We start from the raw sequence: 18,290 nt of genomic DNA on the forward strand, positions 1-18,290 counted from the left end.
CAACTCTTCCTGATGTTACACTTATTTTCTGATCTCGTATGCGGCTCTCTCTGTCCCCGACTCCACTCAGTTTCCTCCTTCCGCCACCGCCTCTATTGTATTATCCTTAAAAGAGGAAACCCTTAGACTCAAGCGCCGCTCTTTAAGTAACTCAGGCTTCCAATACTCCTTCGACGGCCCAGCACGGAGCCGCGGCTTGACGAGACTTGAGGCCAGAACCCGCCCTACTAAGGAGCCGGGGGGATCGCGGGAGGAGGGAGCCTGGCGGGAGAAGGGGCAGGGATTGGGGGTGGGAGGGTGGGCGTCTGCGGTGCCTCCCCCTCGCTTTCATTCTTTTCTCCCCCGAAGCTCGATCCCCTCTCGGTGGGGGAAGCAGCCTCGGAGCAAAACTGCCTGGCTTTGGGCCTGAACTGCTGTCGGGATGTGGGAGAGGGCAGAGGCATGGAGTGGGGGGCCTCTGGTGTGCAGTGTGTGTGTGTCTGTGTGTCTGGGTGTATGTATATGTATGTGGTGAACTCCTCCAGGCTGAGCGCCTGTGACTTGTAAGTTGATCTGTCTCTCCGCGCCGCGGGGCTCACCTTCCTAGCTGATCTGGGTAGGGAGTGAAGGGATGGGCGAAACACCCCCACCCTCAAAATATCCGTCTCTTCCAAGAAGAATTTTCTGTTGGAGAGACAGCCAATAAACTCTGCTCAACTCCCTCCCTCCCTCCGTTCTTCCTAGCTGCAGTTTCAAAAAGCTTCAAAGCCAGGAATGTGGGATTCATCTTCGGATCCCCAGAAGGCAAATGTGGTTACAGATGTTGCACGGTACTTCGCCAAGTTTAAAACCCTTCCTTCAACACTGTAACCAAAACAGTGAGGCTAGAACCCGGGGCGCGCTGGGGAGAGATGTGGGCCTCTGGGGCCGCCGGATTCCCTAACTTCCGTCTGCTTCTAGACTGGCTCAGCTCTGTCCAGTTTGTGCCAGAAAAGTCTCCCACCCCCATTCTTGTCCCTGGAGGTTTGAACGCCCCTTGCATGGGAGAAAAGCTCTCTAGACTCTCTGAGAGGAAGCAAACTTAGGGAAGAAGACATTCCACTTAGTAGAAGAAAAGCCTTGGTTAAAAAGTTGTGCTTAATTTGGCTCTGGAAAGAGGTAGCCAAGTCATACAATGGGTTTTTTACTTTTATTGGGTTTTCTTTTCTTTTCTTTCTTTTTTTTGAGTTGTGTTAATTGGGAGTTACATGAGAGTTACATGAGAAGAAAGGACTGATCTCGTATATATTTTGTATATTTTTTGAAAAAAGGCTTCAAATTGAGACATGACCCAGTGGTGCTGGAGAGATGCAGACAGCCCAAAAAATAGACACCACCTCCCTTTCCCCCCCAAAAAAAAATTCTTCCTGGAAAGGTGGTGATAAGAAATTTCAGAGATGGGCTGATCCCAGTGGCGGGCCTTAAATGGAAACACTATAGTATGCCCTGGCACTTGTCTCTGGAGGTGGGTGGCTGGCTAGGGGCCCAGGGTTGGGCAGCCAGCAGACACTAGACTTGTGCTGACCTCAGACACTGGGCTTGCCATCCAGCTTTACAGTATGCTTAAGTGTGAAATATGGGCCTCACCCATTTCACTGATGGGGACACAGGGGTCAGGAAGATATCTTGGGCCTAGACAGGGCTTGGGTCATCGGGTTTCTCACACGAAATCGCTTTTTATGTGTGATTCAGTTTCTGTCCTGGAATTAAAAAACAACAACAGAAGTCCTTTGAAGCTGAAATGTGTAGGCCTTAAATTGGTGGAATTGCGCATTGAATAATAGCATTTGTACTGTTACTCATGCAGATACTCCAAGGTGGTGAATGATGTTGCAATAAATTTTAGAGATGCCCAAAATCAAGGGCTGGGATGGGTATAGTTTAGGTTCATGCTGTTCTTTTCCAGTAGTACACAGGTGAGTTTTACTTGAAATGGTGAGAGTGGTTTTAAATAAAATTTGATTGAGGTAGCAGTTGTACAACTTTTGTACCTTGGGAGAGAGTGATCATTTGGATCCAGTAAGTTTCACGTTATCTCTAAGAATAGTAAGGATGTGGAGTAAAGATGGAGGAGTATGCCACACTGAGGAATGTAATTACAGGCATAACTTGGAGGTGTTGCAAGTTCTTTCCCAGACCATCACAAAGCCAGTATCACAATAAGGTGGAGGAGGAGGGTCTTGCCTTCGCTTTGTGAAAAAGCCAGCAGCTGTGAAACGCAATAAAGCGAAGCACAATAAACGAGGTATGCCTGTAAATTTCAGACATGAGGAACTTAATTCCAGTAACAGTGATTTTTTTCCCTGCAAAGTAATGATTTTCCAAAATTTTTGCACCTGTCCATGGAACAGATAACAGCCATTGAATCAGTACAGAGAGACTAGGTCTCTATCTCACCCTAGATTGCACTGAGCTAGTCCCCTGAGGATCATGATAGGCTTCTAGGTAAGGCTAGATTGAGTAGTGAAGCCTTTTGGGAGAGGGAGGGACTGGGCAGAAATGGACTTGAAAAAGGATCTTGCTATTCAAGGTCATGAGGTGAAGATGGAATCAATGCACTTATAGGGTGTTTTAGGCAAAAAGGAGCTGGGACCTGGGAACTGTCCTCTGTGCCTGTTCTGTTGGATCCCTACATCTGGATTGATTTTTATGGGAAGGCATCAGCACACAACTTGTTAGAATTTATGGAGAAGTAAACCATTGACACTGGCAAAGCCCCTTGATATGTTTTGAGTGAACTTGATGACAGAGGTGATGACTGGGGGAGGGGGACTAGGTATGTAGTACTAGGCACAGTGCTTAGCTCTCTGCATGTACTTTTTAATTACATTTTACACTAACCATATGTTTTATTATTACTTTACTCCTTTCCAATAACAAATTGAGGCTTGGCAGCATTGAGTTGCCCAGTGCTGTAGAACTAGTGAATGGGGACTGGGGGTTTGAATTGGGAGTTGGTGGGATTCTTGAACCCATGATCTTGCCACTTTCTCCAGCGTTTGCCAAATTTCATTCATTCATGCATTGTCTTCATTCATGCATTGTCTTCAGAAGTTTACCATAGCTATGTTAAGTCTCACTTACTCTAATGTAAGTTTTTTTTTTTAAAGTAACAAGCACCTTTTCAAAGACATCATCTTTTAAGAGGAAACTATATCATAGCCATATTTGGAAAGCCAACTCACTTATTAGGAACAGGAGATAATTATAAAGATGCATTTACTCCTATTGAACCCCCAAATTCAGGATAATTAATCTGGTGTGTGTGTGTGTGTGTGTGTGTGTGTGTGTGTGTGTGTTGGAACATGGAGATAATGTGGAGGAGGTAGGTAGATGACACAGTATTGGTGATATTCTGGTTTGGGGTTCAGTAATAGGTTCATGGGTGCCAATTTGACTTTAGACTTTATCACCTACATACATGATACATAATTTTTATAGAAGATAATTAAACATAACCATTAACATAATGATTACTTGGGGAATACTTCACTGCACTGTTCTGACTTAGCGTGGTGCCTGTGTGAAGTAGGCACATAAGAACAAATGGCTGATTGACAAGACCCTAGGTGATAATTTAAAGCAAAGATGATTGTTGTTATACAAGTAAGACTGAGGCATATCCCCTCTATTTTCTCCTGCTTCCACTCTCACTTCCAATACAGGTTTTCCCCGCTCTCTGAATTGGAGCGTTCCTATGAAAGCTTTCCTAAGCTGAAATGGCATAAAGCAAAAAAGCAATTACCATTCATTTATGTGGAAAAATTTTTGAACATCACCAGACCCCCAAAATAACCTACTAAATCATACCAAATAACACATAAAACCCAAAAATAACATTATCATATACTAAAAGCAGGAATGCACAGAATAAATGGAGATAAAGCATAGATGCTCATAGACACAGTTCAGAGCTCGGGCAGTCCATGCTGGGATGCTGAGCGTGGTTCCTGGGAAAGGAGTGTGGGGGTACCACTCATCGCCGCCTCTATAAGGGCTCCCTGAAAAGAAAATGCTAGTTTCCTTTTGGGCTTTTTTTTTTTTTTTTTTCCCATAAAAGCAAAAATCCTCTTTTGATTTCTTCCTGTTAGTAAAAACAGGTACTAATGTAGGTCTTTTGTAAAAGCAAAGTGGCGTAACATGAACTTTGAAAAGCCGGGGATTCCTGGATTGAGACTAAAATAATAGCATGGGCTGCAGCGGGGCTTCTGACTGGTTATGGGAGAGCTGGCACTTCTCAGCATCACCTTGTCTTACACATCGAGTGCTCCGGATGGGACAAAGAATGCTGTCATGACGTGTTCAAATGCTTTGGCTTTTACCCAGTGGTAAGGGTGACTATTCAGACCTGGGAGCCGGTATTTAAGTTAAAGCAGTGCCTGGGTCAACTGTTAACAGCATTCAACCGGTGAGGCCGGGAAATGAAGCCATTGGCGATTTTAACTGGAGTTCACATAGTCTCTTGTTTTATTTTGCCAAAGCAAGTATTGGGCACGGTGGCTTTATTCCTGGAAATGAGGATTTGAACTGGGTTTCCTGGTACAGAATGCCTTCTTTGATCTCCTGGAGTGAAAACCCTGTGTTTCTTTCTGCGGCCAGTTCCAGCGCTCGGAAGAACCGAGTGGAAGGTTTACCTCTTCTTGTTAGCAGTTGGCCATGGACTGCTCTCGCTTGCCATGCTCGTTTAAGAATCAGAAGTTCCAAACCAGGATCTGGCTGTTGGAAAGGGCATTCCAATTAAAGACGCCTTTTGAAAGAGCTTCATCAAGTTGTTGTGCTTGGCACTCCGTGGCCTTTGGTTCAGATGGGATGTAGTTTTGCTTGAACTTAAGCTCTCAAAATTAATAAGAGACCCAGCGGCTTCCTTTTCAAAGTTAAAACAAATACCTCCCTGCCCCCAATGCTCAAACCGACGGCACCGCTGAATAGTATTCCTGTGTTCTTATATGCGTTTCTGGAAATCCGAGCTTGTTTGTACGTCGGAAGCCTCTTCTGGGATCCAGGAGAACTTTGTTTTCCAGAGCCACCACCACTCGGTTGTTTGATTTTGGGGTTTTCGTCTCTGACCAACATTCCACTCTGCCCATTATGGTTGCTTCATTGTTTGCTCTGGGTATTTGGCTTTTATTTCTGTGACTGGGAAAGTGACTTCACATTTTAGTCTTTCCAATTTGTGAGAAGGTTGCTTTTTTGGAGGATGGGGCAAGGTCAGCGGTCCCATTTAGCACAGGCCCTGACGTGTCTCCAATAGGTTAGTTCTCTCGTCACAAGGCCCAGCTTGGCATTGCTGTTCCTCTGCATTGCCCTTCCCCCCACTTTTGGGGAGAGCCCAATTCTTCAGGGCTCGGAATAATCTCATTGCAAGCAAGAATGCTGCCCGGATCTTGCCTTTTGACATTTTTTTTCTAGCGTTTTATCATCTTCACGGCTTATTCTGGGACAGGATTGATCTCTTTGAGGGCAAGGACTTCAAGTTATTTATTCCTCCATTTATTTGTTCCACGCAATTCATTCCCCTTCACCAATTTAAAACCTTTTAAATTCTCTCACTGGGCTCCTTGAGGGCAAGGACTGTGTCTTATTCATCTTTTGTCTGCCTCTTGCACCTAACACAACGTCTGGCCTAGACCACGCAGTCAATAAATCGTTTTTTAATTGTGGGGAGAATGAATGGATGGTTGCACGTTAGGGGAGCAAAGGAACCCAGTCCTCTAGGGAATCGGTCTCAGAGATGATGATACCAGACACAGTGGTCCTTAGGAATGAGTTTAGGAAGCAGGGACAAAAGACATTCTAGGTAGAAGGAACTGTTTTTTATACGGCCCTTTTAAAACAAAACATTGTAACTTGTACTTGGTGAATTCAACAAAGATCTATACGTATGTGTTTCCTTTTCTCATTGTATTTGGATTTAAGGCTGATACCTCCTGTCTTAGGAAGAATACCTCAACTAATGTTTTATGTCCCGCCGAGCAAGCAACCGCTGTGTATGGCTGGGACCGACACACTTGGTGCATTGACTCCCTTTCACTGACTTTCTCCTGTTGTGCATGTTCTCAAACAGTTGACAGTGAAAACAGTGAAGTAGACAGAGCTCATGTGAGGGGTGGAATGTGGGCAACCTCTCTGGAAATGGTTGAGAACCAAAGTGAACTCCTCTTTTGATAGGTTTTAAGGGCTAATTTGAGTGGGCGTGCAACCAAGATCTTGAATACTGGGTGGCTGGGAGAGTTGCTCATCTGTGAAAGCAGGATGGGCCTTTGCTAGCCACCATGCAGCATGGATGCCAGTGAAAATAAGATTGCTCTAGTTTTTGCTCTTTTTTTTAGCCAATTATGGAACATTTACTGATCCAAGTTCTAAAAAGTAACCTTGACTTTGATGAGAAATGCACTGAGGGTATTAAGGAAGGTAGGAGTGATCTTGGACAAAACTGGATATTAGATATGGGATGATACTTGGCGATTAGAGAGAGGGTACTGAGAAAAATGTGCAACAAAAAGAACTTGAGAAAAAGCATTTTTGGTGTACAGGGGCCGGGATTGAGTATATGTATATTTGTGTGTGTGTGTGTGTGTGTGTGTGTATATATATATTTGAATATTATGATATTTTTACTGATTTCAGCGAAGGGAGAAAGAGAGAGAGAAACATCAATGATGAGAGAAAATCATTATCATTGATCCGGCTCCCTCCCTGCACACCCCGCACTGGGGATCAAGCCCGCAACCTGGGCATGTGCCTGCCGGGGAATCAAACCCTGACCTCCTGGTTCATAGGTCTACGCTCAACCACTGAGCATACCAGCCGGGCATGAGGAGATATTTTAAACCAAGTTCTGCATCCACCACTATTGGAGCTATGACTGAATGCTGTTGCACTCTGGGTGAAAATACAATGTACTCGTCACTCTCCTTAAGTGGTATGTGAATGCTTCTTAGGAGGTGCCGCCCGAAAGCTGGAGCTTTTGCACTTGTAACTTGATGTCGGGGACTTGTACAAAATAGAAATATATGTAGGAAGAAAAAGTGGGTGGTTTTCTAGAATGACCCCTACCTTCCTTTTTGGGAATAAGGCAAATGGTAAGGGACTAGTGTGCCAAACGGAATTCTTTTTATGCACTTTTGAACTTGAAGAACTGAACCGTTGTGCACAACAGGTGGCAAGAACAACTATTCTCCGACTTTATGAGTATGGCCGAGTAAAAAATGGAAAATCTCAGTCTCAGATTATATAAACATGAATGTTCAATTTCAGTGTTTTGAAAACATTTTTGACTCTCAGCAATTCATTTTTCATCATGACTGAGTACACACATACATACATATTAAAAATAAAGCAGAATTGCAATTTTAATAATGCAGTACTTCCCAATTTCTACTCAATTTTTTATTAAAAAATTTTTGGTCTCTGTCTACTGAATTGATTTTACAACCTAGCTAATGGGTTCTAACCAGCAGTTTGAACCCCTCCCCCCAAAACAAAACAAAACAAAACTTTTCTAGGTATTGTGGAAATCAGCCTTAATTTTTTTTTTTATTGAACAGTTGCTAATCTGGGTGAGAATTTTGTTTTTCTTCTTGTATGAGTCTCAGTCATTCTACAGAAGGTCCACACCCCAGTGCTCCCCCACCACCCCCTCACCCCATTGTTCTTTTCTCTGTGTAGGGGTCTCTGCTTGTTTCTCTAAATCAGATTAAAGTGACTAATATGTGCTTTGGACCAGCTCCAAGAGTTCATTCTCATCTTGATCCCAATCAGCATCAAAGGTGGGGCTAATTAATTTAAGCTAGTGTTTATTTAGATGATATTTTAATGGGATGGTGGCTTTCAGTAATGCGGGGGCAGCGGGAGTGCCTGTACAGGTCAGGTACACCGAAAGGATAGCAGAGAGGTGGCGAAGATGACCCCATACACCTGTCGTTCAGAAAGACAAACAGCTCTTTGCATCGAAAGACGTAACTAAGAGCTTAGTTGGTGGCAGCAGTCATCATTGTCATGGTCCTTATTAAGGTTTCCCTGCCTTGCCGCTGCCCCTTCATCTTTTCCCCTCTTGGTCCTTCCTGTCTTAAGCATTTATCAAATTAAGTAAAACTGAGTCGAACTTCAGATACACTTGCGTAAGAGATTGAAGGATCACACATCTATGTGTGGCAGGATGCTGAGTACCTTGGTCACAAGATACGGAGATAAAGATCAACCAACACCTTTGAGGAAGTGGCTGTCTGGCCGGCCTTGGAGAGATACCATTTTGATGTTATCGTTTTGAGAGTTATCTCTATGTGTGTAGGTTGCGGAATAGGCAACATTCCAAAACAAGGGAATGGGGCAAGTAAGTATGAGTAGTTGGCTTTTGTATAGGAGCCAAGTTGTACAAAACATAGTTGCACATATTTTTAATCAGTAGAATCAGACACAGTGCCTTGAGGTGCAGCTTCTTGGAAAGACATCAAGACTTGAGACAACTGGAAGGAACAGTAGATTGATGTCTCTGATTTGCACTAATTCCAGGGGCCACGTGTACTGAGTAGGGTGACCAATACTTTTTAAGTCATTAGGTTGCACATCCTTCCCACCTCCTTCACCCCACCCCCAAACATATATGGTAACTCCTGGAAATTCTTTGTGATGTGACAAGACTGTATAGAGTACCTTAAAGGGAGCACTGTAAAAGAAAGCTTAGCAATGGAGATTTAGAGCCAAATTATGGTTGATTTTGAATGCTAGGCTAATGTTTTTAGACTTGATTCTAAAACTAGCAACAATAATAATACATAATACATCTGAAGGAGGCTCTGGTCAGGCCCCTTGCATTCCCCTTTGAATGCTCACACCCACTCCTTGAGGTACCTACTCTTTTTATGCCTATTTTACAGAAGGAGAAACTGAGACTCAGAAGGGTGATGGAAAATGTTGAAGGTCACATGGCTGAACTTAGAACCCAGGCCGTACATTCCCAAGTCATCATGCTCTATAGCTGGTGGTGCCGGGGCTGACTATACCTCATAGCTGTGTCCTGTTTGATAATGCATTTAAAACTTTATTTTTGAAATGGTTCCCAACATTTAAATATGGGGAAGTTTCCCACTAAAAGTCCAAATTTCCACCTGCTCCTGCAAAGTTGAAAGCTCTGGCAGCACCAGGCCCGTATTCCTGCAGAAACCTGCCGAAGCTCCTTGTAATTATGTCTGTCTGAGGAGACATGTATGCTGTGTTCACCACAGCCCCAGCTCATTCCTGTTTTCTCCCAGACACGGAGGCCCCAGCATCACAAACGATCCTTCCTCCCCCCTCCCCCCCCCACCTCTTCCTTCTTTCCTAGCCTGCCTTACTCCTGCGTGCTAACTGCATTGTCCCTATAGGCATATGAGTTTGAGACCCCTGTTTGATAGCCTTCTGTTGGTCACAGATGAATTAGTCTAGTGGTAAGTGGGGATGCCCAGGAGCTAAAGGTACAAGAGAGTGGGTAGAATCAGGGTTTTGGCCTTGGGCTGCAGAAGCCATAGGGTGAATAAATCTTTTTTTTTTTTTTTTTTTTTTTTTTTTTGCAAAAAGAGGGAAGGATGGGTGGGGAGCAAACGTATCTGACTTTGGAACCTGGATGATTGGGAGAATGGTATTGATCTTAAAAAACAAACAAAAACAAAACAAAACAAAACCAGTAGGTTGTTAGGAGGAGTTGGTTTGGGATAGGGCATGGTGTTGAGTTTGAGCTTCTGGTGGAACAAGTACAAAGAAAAGGGCTTGCTGAGTCTAGTGAGGCGTGGAAAATGTGGCACTGGAGCCCTGGTGGATAAGGATGGGAGCTGTGGATTTGTATTAGCAGTTAGTTTTGTGAGAGAGGATGCAAAAAAAGGGCCATACTGGGGCACCGGATCTAGGGGAGAGGTCCCTTTTGGAAATGGGAAGAAGTGGGCTAAAGTTTGAATGATAAAATGAACCAGCTACAAACAGTTCAAAGTCTCTTATTGACTTTTTTGGGTCAAGTGCCCTATCTTGCAAATAATCAAATGTTTATCCGAATAAAGGAGTGCAATAGCAGTCTGCGACATTTGAACATGGGAACTGATAAACATCTGCTACAGAATCAAAGACAGGTCTACTGTTTGATGGGTGACATCTGTACCTTATGTTTATGCCTATTTCGCAGAGCCTTACCTATTTAGGTGAAAGGGATTCTAACAATGATGTTTTTTGTGTCACAGGTGCTAGACAAAGTGGTTGCTGTAGCCCGGAGATGGGGAATGACTGCCTGGCATTTATTCTTGCCTTTAGCCAGTTTAGAATGGAATGTCCTTTTAAACTTCAGATGATTTTCTTCTTTATCTTGGAGTGTTTATTTGGGATTCTCTCCAACTCATTGTTACTTAATCAGTGAGGTCCACCCCAGTTGCTCCCCTTCTCCCACTTGGTTCTGTTTTGATCCTTAAAGGGCTTATTGTTTTAGGCCATTCTCAGCACAGGTGGAGTGAATCCTTCTCAAATGTGGGTATTGAGCATGGAAATCTTCCAGGAGGGCATTTCATTTGTTTTCAGGGACATTTTTTGTCTTGAATGTTGGTGTTTTTGGGCCACACATCTTTTTTTTTTTCTTTCTGTTAATGCTCACCCAAGGATATTTTCCCCATTGATTTTTAGAGAGAGTGGAAGGAAGGTAGGGGGGTTGATATATATATATATATATATTTACACACACATACACACACACACACACATCGATTGGTTGCCTCCCACACGCACCCCAGCTGAGGCCGGAGATCGAACCTACAACCCAGGTACGTGCCCTAGACTGGAAATTGAACCCATGACCCTTATGTGCGTGGGCCAATGCTCTAACCACCTAGAATACCGGTCAGGGCCATACAACTTTTTTTAAAAGAAAAATTCAAATTGGTGGTTTTATTTCTAATTCATAGATAGCTTTATTTCATTACATGTGCATGCTAACATGGGATTCTATGATTTTTTTCCTTCAAATCATATATTTTTATTCCTTGTGATATTTTACATTTTAGGAAAGATATTTATGTTATGTTACATGTGCTCAATAAGAGATTTAAAAGATAGGAAAAGTATAGTGAAAGGTAACTTTTGTCCTCCAGTCCTTTGCCTTCCTGGAGAAAAACCATTACTAAAATTAATGTAGTTTTCCTGTGGTGCTCTCTACATTTGCAAACATATACTAATGTATTTTTCCTATACATATTGTACACATTTCAGTTCTGTACCTGGCTGTTTTCACTTAACAATGTATCTGGGAAATTTTTTCCTATCAGTATAAACATTTCCTTTATTCTTTTAAAAGGGACTCCATTGTGTGGATGTATCACAATTTATTTAACTAGTCTTTTACTTGCTATTTTAGGTAATATCATGTTACAGTGTTGCAGTGACTGTTCTTACATGCACTACTCCACCTTCTTACTGATTTATATATTGATGTATATGTAGATCTATCTGTCTTTCTCTTGTATATCTTGGGGTAAATATCAAGAATTGAAATTGCTGAAGCAAAGGCCATTTACATTTCTCATTACAGTACAGGTTGTGCTATGACTAGGGGTTTGGAGTTGTATTAGTGAAGCAGTGTGGCCTGATGGAAATGAGAAAGCAATACGACTCAACCACTAGTTTGATCTCTGGTGTAAACCAGTTTTGTGGCCCAAGAAAGTCACTTTCTTAAACCCTTTATTTGTTATCTTTTTCTTATCTGTCAAGAAGGGCATGGGCTCAGCTATTTCTGAAGTTTGAGAATTTGTCGGTTCACTTTCAATCTCCCTTCTTTTTGGTCCTTCCAGTAAATGGAGCTTGATGATTTTTTTTCCCTTGTGAAAGTTTTGAGTCTGCGAAGAGCCCTGGGCTTCAGAAGCCTTGCTAACCACAGCTTTACTTTGATTGTTTTAAAGCACTCTGTCTGGTTTGTGCTTTGAGTTAAAAGCAGACCTTATATGGCTGATTATCTTTTTTCCTTTTTTTTTTTTTTAATACAGTGAGTGGTAAGTGGGCCAAGAAACTCATATTGTCAGCATTTTATTATTGATCAAGAATAGAGGCAATGGATTTTTAGACTTAGAGAAAAATTTTATTTTTATAATAGCCCCCCCCCCCCAAAAAAAAAAAGCAATAGGCAAATGATAGACAGTCTTTAAGAAACAGCAACATTTTATTTATGACTTTGGAGCAGACCAGAGCAGTCAGCTTTTGATCTTTCACAGTATTTTGTAATATGAAGAGGGCAGATGGGGATTATTGGAAAATCTGAGGTATTTACCTGGGATAGTTTAATAAGATGGTTGGCGTTTCTGGCAGTTACCAAATTAGATGTACTTAAATATTCAAACCCAAGTAAATAAAATTTAATGTAGCATTCATGTTTATTCCCTGTACTGCATTTTTTTCTTTAGAATTGGCCCCTCAAAATTAAGCAATGTTCTGGATATTTTCATTTGAAAGACTTGGAAATTTGGGGCTGCTAATGTAAATGCAATTTTCCTGAAAATATTTTGAGTTCTTGGTTACTCATTTAGAAAAATATCACTTACTGAAGTTCTTTAAGTATACAAAGTTATTCATCTAGCTGTAGAGTAGCAAAGAAAAATGGAAACAATTTTTCTACAGTAACCTACATATATAACTTATGTTATATATTTATAACATGTAACATTATGTAATTACTAAAATATTATTTTACATGAATTTTCAGGGACAGATCTTACCTTAAAATTAACTTCGCAAAGAGGATTTTGTTGGCATTTTTATCTCGTTTGATTCTTTTTTTATATATTTATCTTGCATATACTAGTACTCCTATATATGCCGGCAGTATATCTGTAGATAAATACCAAGACCAGGGACTATGTGTGTGTGTGTGTGTGTGTGTGTGTGTGTGTGTGTGTGTGTGTGTCCTGTGCCTTGTATATACTACCTTAGGCATGCAGAAATTTTTGGAATGAATGAATGATGATGGGAAGTATACAAGACAACGTTCCGTAGAAAAAGCAGGACACTAAAACAGTACAACTTCATATACATAAGTTATATATAGTTTCATAGTACAATTCCATAAACATAAACAGACATAAAACATAGTACAAGTCCAGATTTGTAGTTATATGCATATGGATATAGAGGGGAGGAAAAAGACCGATAGGAAAGAATACCAACATATTAACAGCTATCACCTCTGGGCTGTGAGTTGTACATAATTTTGAAGAGAAATGTTTAAATACAAAGGAGTGAAGTAAATATTGGAAGATTATGTCACCTCGGTAATGTATTTTGCCCTTTCAGTATTAAAGGTGGTCACCTTACCTAAAATGATGTATTACAATATCATGCCCTTTTCTCCTCCTGCGTAAATGCACTGTATCTCTGTAGTGTGACAGGTTTTATATCTGCTTTAGAATTAAATTATGATCTGCGAGTTGCACTTTTAAGAAACTGGTTTTAATTTCACATCAGTTAGAGTTAAAGGGTAGTGAAAGTATATTAGATCTAGTACAAGTGTCTAATTATAATTATTGACACATTTTCAAATGCTCTTTTGAGTGTGATGCATTGCCTATGATTTTGACAGCTGTGACTACATTAAACCTGCTGGAGTACTCTTTTCACAAAGGTTTGTTTAAACTTAAAATTGTCAGAAGGATTCTCTACAAAGTAGACGAACACAGGTTTAGAGGTCAAATGGTGTTTGATTTCCCACTGTGCCTGGTGATTTTAGTCTGTAAATGTTAATCAGAAGATTATCTGGGTTTCGTTTTCATTGCAAGAAACCAGGGAAATTTTATTTTTTGTGTGTAAATAACAGATGATGCTCTTCCCTTGTGATCTGAACTCTGCAATGTGAACATAGATTCTACTTATGACTCTGGTTGAAGTCCCCAACCACAGAACTCCAACCAGCAGATCTGATTCTGCATAACAGCCTTATTTTTGAAAAGTCTTCCCTATGCCAAGTCCATGCGTTACCTCCTTTGCGTGGCCACGGCCTCCTTTGATGTAGATTTGCTGAGCAGTTACAGTGTGCCAGGCACTGGGCGCAGGATGGCTGTCAGACAGCTGCCTAGGGAGAGGCAGAGAAATAAGCAATCAAGCTGCAACAGAGCCGAGCAGCAAAACAGAGCTCTAAACATAAAACAGAGCTGCCACCTTCTCTGGGGAGTGATGCTCTTGACCACCTGGAAGGGTAAGTAGGAAGTTATCCGCTGGGAAAAGCACCTTTGAGGCACAGTGGCTTACAGGAAAGATAGCGTCCTTTATTTAATTTATTTTTTAAAGGAAAACCACAATGTACCACTAATCTTCATTCAAGGATATTTTGGAGTTAAAGGGTAGTGAAAGTATATGATGTCTAGCACAAGTGTCTAATTATAATTATTGACACATTTTCAAATACACAAAATGTATATACCTTGATTTTTAGACAGAGTAGAAAGGAGGAGAGACGCACACAGAGAGAAACATCAATGTGAGAGAGACACATCCATTGGTTGCCTCCCGCATGGGGATTGAGCCTGCAACCGAAGTATGTGCCCTTGACCCGGAATTGAACCCAGGACCCTTCGGTCCTCAGGCTGACGTTCTATCCACTGAGCCATACCAGCTAGGGCAAGACAGCATCCTTTGGAATTGAACATGACCAGAGCCCTGCTACTCAAAAGTGTGATCCTGGACCCCCAGTGACAGCATCGTTTGGGAGCAAGCATCACTAGAAATGGCAGGTCTCAGGTCTACCCCAGTCCTGAATCAGAGCCAGTATTGCAGCACTCTCCCCCGGTGATTGAAATGCTTCCACAAGTTTGAGAAACATTGGACTGAAGCACAAGAAGGGACAAAAGATAGGAGAGCTGGGAAAGTGGACGGGCCTCCCGCTAAGGAGTCTGGACTATTTTAAAGCATGGGATTTGATAATGAAGAAGTAACATGATCAGATTTATATTTTCCTGAAATTGTCTAAAAGTATGGGAAGGCAACACTTACAAGAAATTTCTCAAAACCTAAATAATTAAGTGCTTCACAAAAAATCCGGCTTCAAATATTTTGAGGATTGCAGGACAGTCTATCCTTCTCTCAGACAGTGTAAAAGACCATAGTGTATTGGACGTTCTAAGAAGCGGGCATTGAGGAAAACCATTAACGTAATCATTTATCCTGGGATATCCCTGGGGTCTCTCAAGTTCATTCCGTAGTGGAACCATTTGTAGCCACACAGCTGTTAATGCCCTGGGGAGCGTGGATCGCATTTTGCTGAACACATTTTGGAAATGCTGGCACTCATGTCTGAACTTCCGGCACTGTCTTCTCTGAGTAGGGTGACCAGCTGCCTGGGATGGAGGGGTATCCCAGGATGACAGACTTTCAGTGCTAATGTCCTGGGCAGACCAGGGTGACTGGGGCACCCTTTCTGCTCACCATACATATAGCTGTGTTATTTATTTTCTTTAGAAGGGATCAGCCTTTTCCCTTAAATGCCCGTCTCAGGTTTATTCTAATGTCCGCACTTTGGAAGCACATGGGCAGTTTACAGAGCTGAGGCCCATCCCCACCCCACGAGGCTCTGATTTAGTTGGTCTGGGATGTCCCCTAGGTGGTGGCATGTTTAAAGGTCCCCAGGTTATTCTAATGCGCGTGAAATTTTGTCCAATGCAGCCTCGATGTGCACCTTGCGAATTTATTTTAATATACATCAGAAGAAAGCATTAATCCTTGAAAGGAAAAGAAAACGTTTTACAACCACATAACATCACTTTGGGGGATCATCAGTAGTACGTGCTCCACACTTTGAAAAACACTCATGGAGAGGCCGGGGGAGCAATGTTTTGGCCAAGAAATAGTGAGAAATGTGGCTGGAGAGGCTGGTGGAAGTTTCAGAGTTGTGGTAACTGATCTGAGCTGGGGTGGCAGGAGGAGAATTGCAGGGATGGATGGTGATCACATGACAGAAGAAGGAGGAGTGGTGAATGCAGGGAAATGAGGGGCTCAATTTGACAAGTCCTGTTTGAGGGGCTGTGGGGTATCCAGGTAGAGCGGTGTAATGGGTCATCAGAAGAAGAGTTACAGCTCAGAAGAAAGGGCTGGAAACTGACGAGAGTCATCCCATGCTGTGGCAGTGAAGTTCAAGGTGGGGATCGGATTGCCTGGGAGAAGGGGGAGAAGGGGATCCGCCCCTGGGTCCACAGGATGAGTGCAGGAAGAAGCCCCCTAAGAGAAGAGTGGGAGCAGCCCTAGGAGTAGGAGGGATGCTAAAGAGAGTGTGTCTTCCTTCACTCACCCAGAGAAAGGGAAAGCTGTACCATGGTCGTCCCGTGAACCAAATAGATAAGCTCTAGTCGAGAGGCAGTTTGTTTGGGTAACTTAGGCTGTCATTAGTCATGTTTGCGTAAGTTTAGCAGGAGGGAGGAAGCAAGGTTATAGTGGGTCGAGGAAGGAGGTGGCTAGAGCAAGTGACTCTTCCTTAGAAAGTTTTAACTGAAGAAAAAGCCTGGGATAGTGTGGGACCTTAGGGAATAAGGTTTGGAGAGTAATCATCTTTTGGTTACTCGTGGAAATTATTTCAACAAGGAATAAACATTACCATCCGTAGTCATATATTCACAGAAAAATTGCCCGAGTCCTATGGGGCTCCATAAAGTTGCTTTACTTTCAAATCATAGCCATTCACCTTTTGTCCCCTTTTTCCCTTATTATTCCCTGGACACAACAGTGTCACGTTCTGAATTTATATGTTTATAAATGTCATTAAAAAATTTTTTTTAATGGCGATAAGTCAGCATGTGATTAAGTATTCAACCTTTGTTCTTATGCAGCTCACCTTTGTGGTAGGCTTTGCAGTTTTCCAGAGCAACTCCAAATCCTTATGTGAGCCTCTTAACCTTTTACAGAAGACAGGGCTGAAAATAGTATTATTCCATTTTACAGAAAAAAAAAAAAGAGGAAAAACCTTGACGTTTAAATATATGCAAAAGGCCTTGCCTATGATGAATGACTTAGTGATGGATCCAGCATGGAATCCTGGTCTCCTGGCACAATAGTACTTCCCTTATATTTGGGGAGGGTGTGGGTGGACGGCATGTCCTTCCGCATCCCCCCCAACCCCCCCAATTAGTTTGTCAATTATTTGAGGGCTGAGACCAAGTGTTCATGGTGGAGTTGTTTCTTAACTCCTTTACTCACTGCTATGTGGAGGCCTTGGGAGGTGGTGGCGGTCAGGAGGGCCCATTGGCCCAGGCTTCCCACTCGCAAGGGGCTTCCCATGGGTCTTGCCATTACTTGTGAATGTTAAGGCCTAGAAATACACCAACAGGGCTGAAAGAAGGCGGATCATACAACTATGAACTTGTGTCTCATTATTGGACCATATAACTATCTTGAGACTAGCCTAATCATATTGCCTGTTACATTCTACAGATATTTGAAACATACACAGTTTTTGTTGCTCTGTTTTGGCATTTCTTTATATTTTAACTAGAGGCCTGGTGCACAAAATTCGTGCAGGGGGTGTGTGTCCCTTAGCATGGCCTGAACCCTATTGCAATCCAGGACCCCTGTGGGATCGGGCCTAAACCAGCAGTTAGAAATCCCTCTCGCAATCTGGGACTGCTGGCTCCTAACCGCTCGCCTGCCTGCCTGCCTGATCACCCCTAACTACTTGCCTGCCAGCCTGATTGCCCCTAACCCCTCTGCCTGCCTGCCTCATCACCCCTAACTGCTCACCTGCCTGCCTAGTCGCCCCTAACCACTCTGCATGCTTGCCTGATCACCCTAACCATTCGCCTGCCTACCTGATCACCCCTAACTGCTCCCCCTGCCTGCCTGATCACCCATCACCATTCTGCCTGCCTGCCTGATTGCCCCTAACCGTCTCTGCCGTGGCCCCCGCCATGGTAGCTTCATCTGGAAGGATGTCCAGAAGGTCGTTCGGCTGTCTGGTCTAATTAGCATATTATGCTTTTATTATTATAGACTAGAGGCCTGGTGCACGGATTCATGCACCAGTGGGGTCCCTCGGCCTGGCCTGCGTCCTCTCACAATCCGAGACCTCTCAGGGGATGTCAGATAGCCGGTTTTGGCCCGATCCCCTCAGGCCCGATCCAGACAGGAGGGAACCTGATCCCCACAGGCCCAATCCAGACGGAGGGAGCCCAATCCTGTGTGTTGAGCATCTGTCCCCTGGGTGGTCAGTGCACATCATAGTGACCGGTCGTTCGGTTGCTTAGGCTTTTATATATATATATATATATATATATATATATATATATATATATATATAC

The 18,290-nt window shown here is 42.8% G+C and overlaps 1 protein-coding gene across 3 annotated transcripts in view; it reads left to right on the forward strand.

Moving 5' to 3' along the window:
* Positions 1–721: 721 nt before the first annotated feature.
* The window catches only part of ACVR1 (activin A receptor type 1), a 123,858-nt gene continuing 106,289 nt past the window's right edge, over positions 722–18,290 (forward strand). The window contains exon 1 of one of the 3 annotated variants that reach the window (XM_023756105.1): positions 722–809. The gene's annotated coding sequence lies outside the window, so the exon portion shown is untranslated. The remainder of the gene's footprint in view (positions 810–18,290) is intronic. The other 2 variants (XM_023756103.1, XM_014457986.2) reach the window with 2 other exon arrangements.

This window comes from Myotis lucifugus, unplaced genomic scaffold (assembly GCF_000147115.1).
Source record: "Myotis lucifugus unplaced genomic scaffold, Myoluc2.0 scaffold_89, whole genome shotgun sequence".
NCBI lineage: Eukaryota > Metazoa > Chordata > Mammalia > Chiroptera > Vespertilionidae > Myotis > Myotis lucifugus.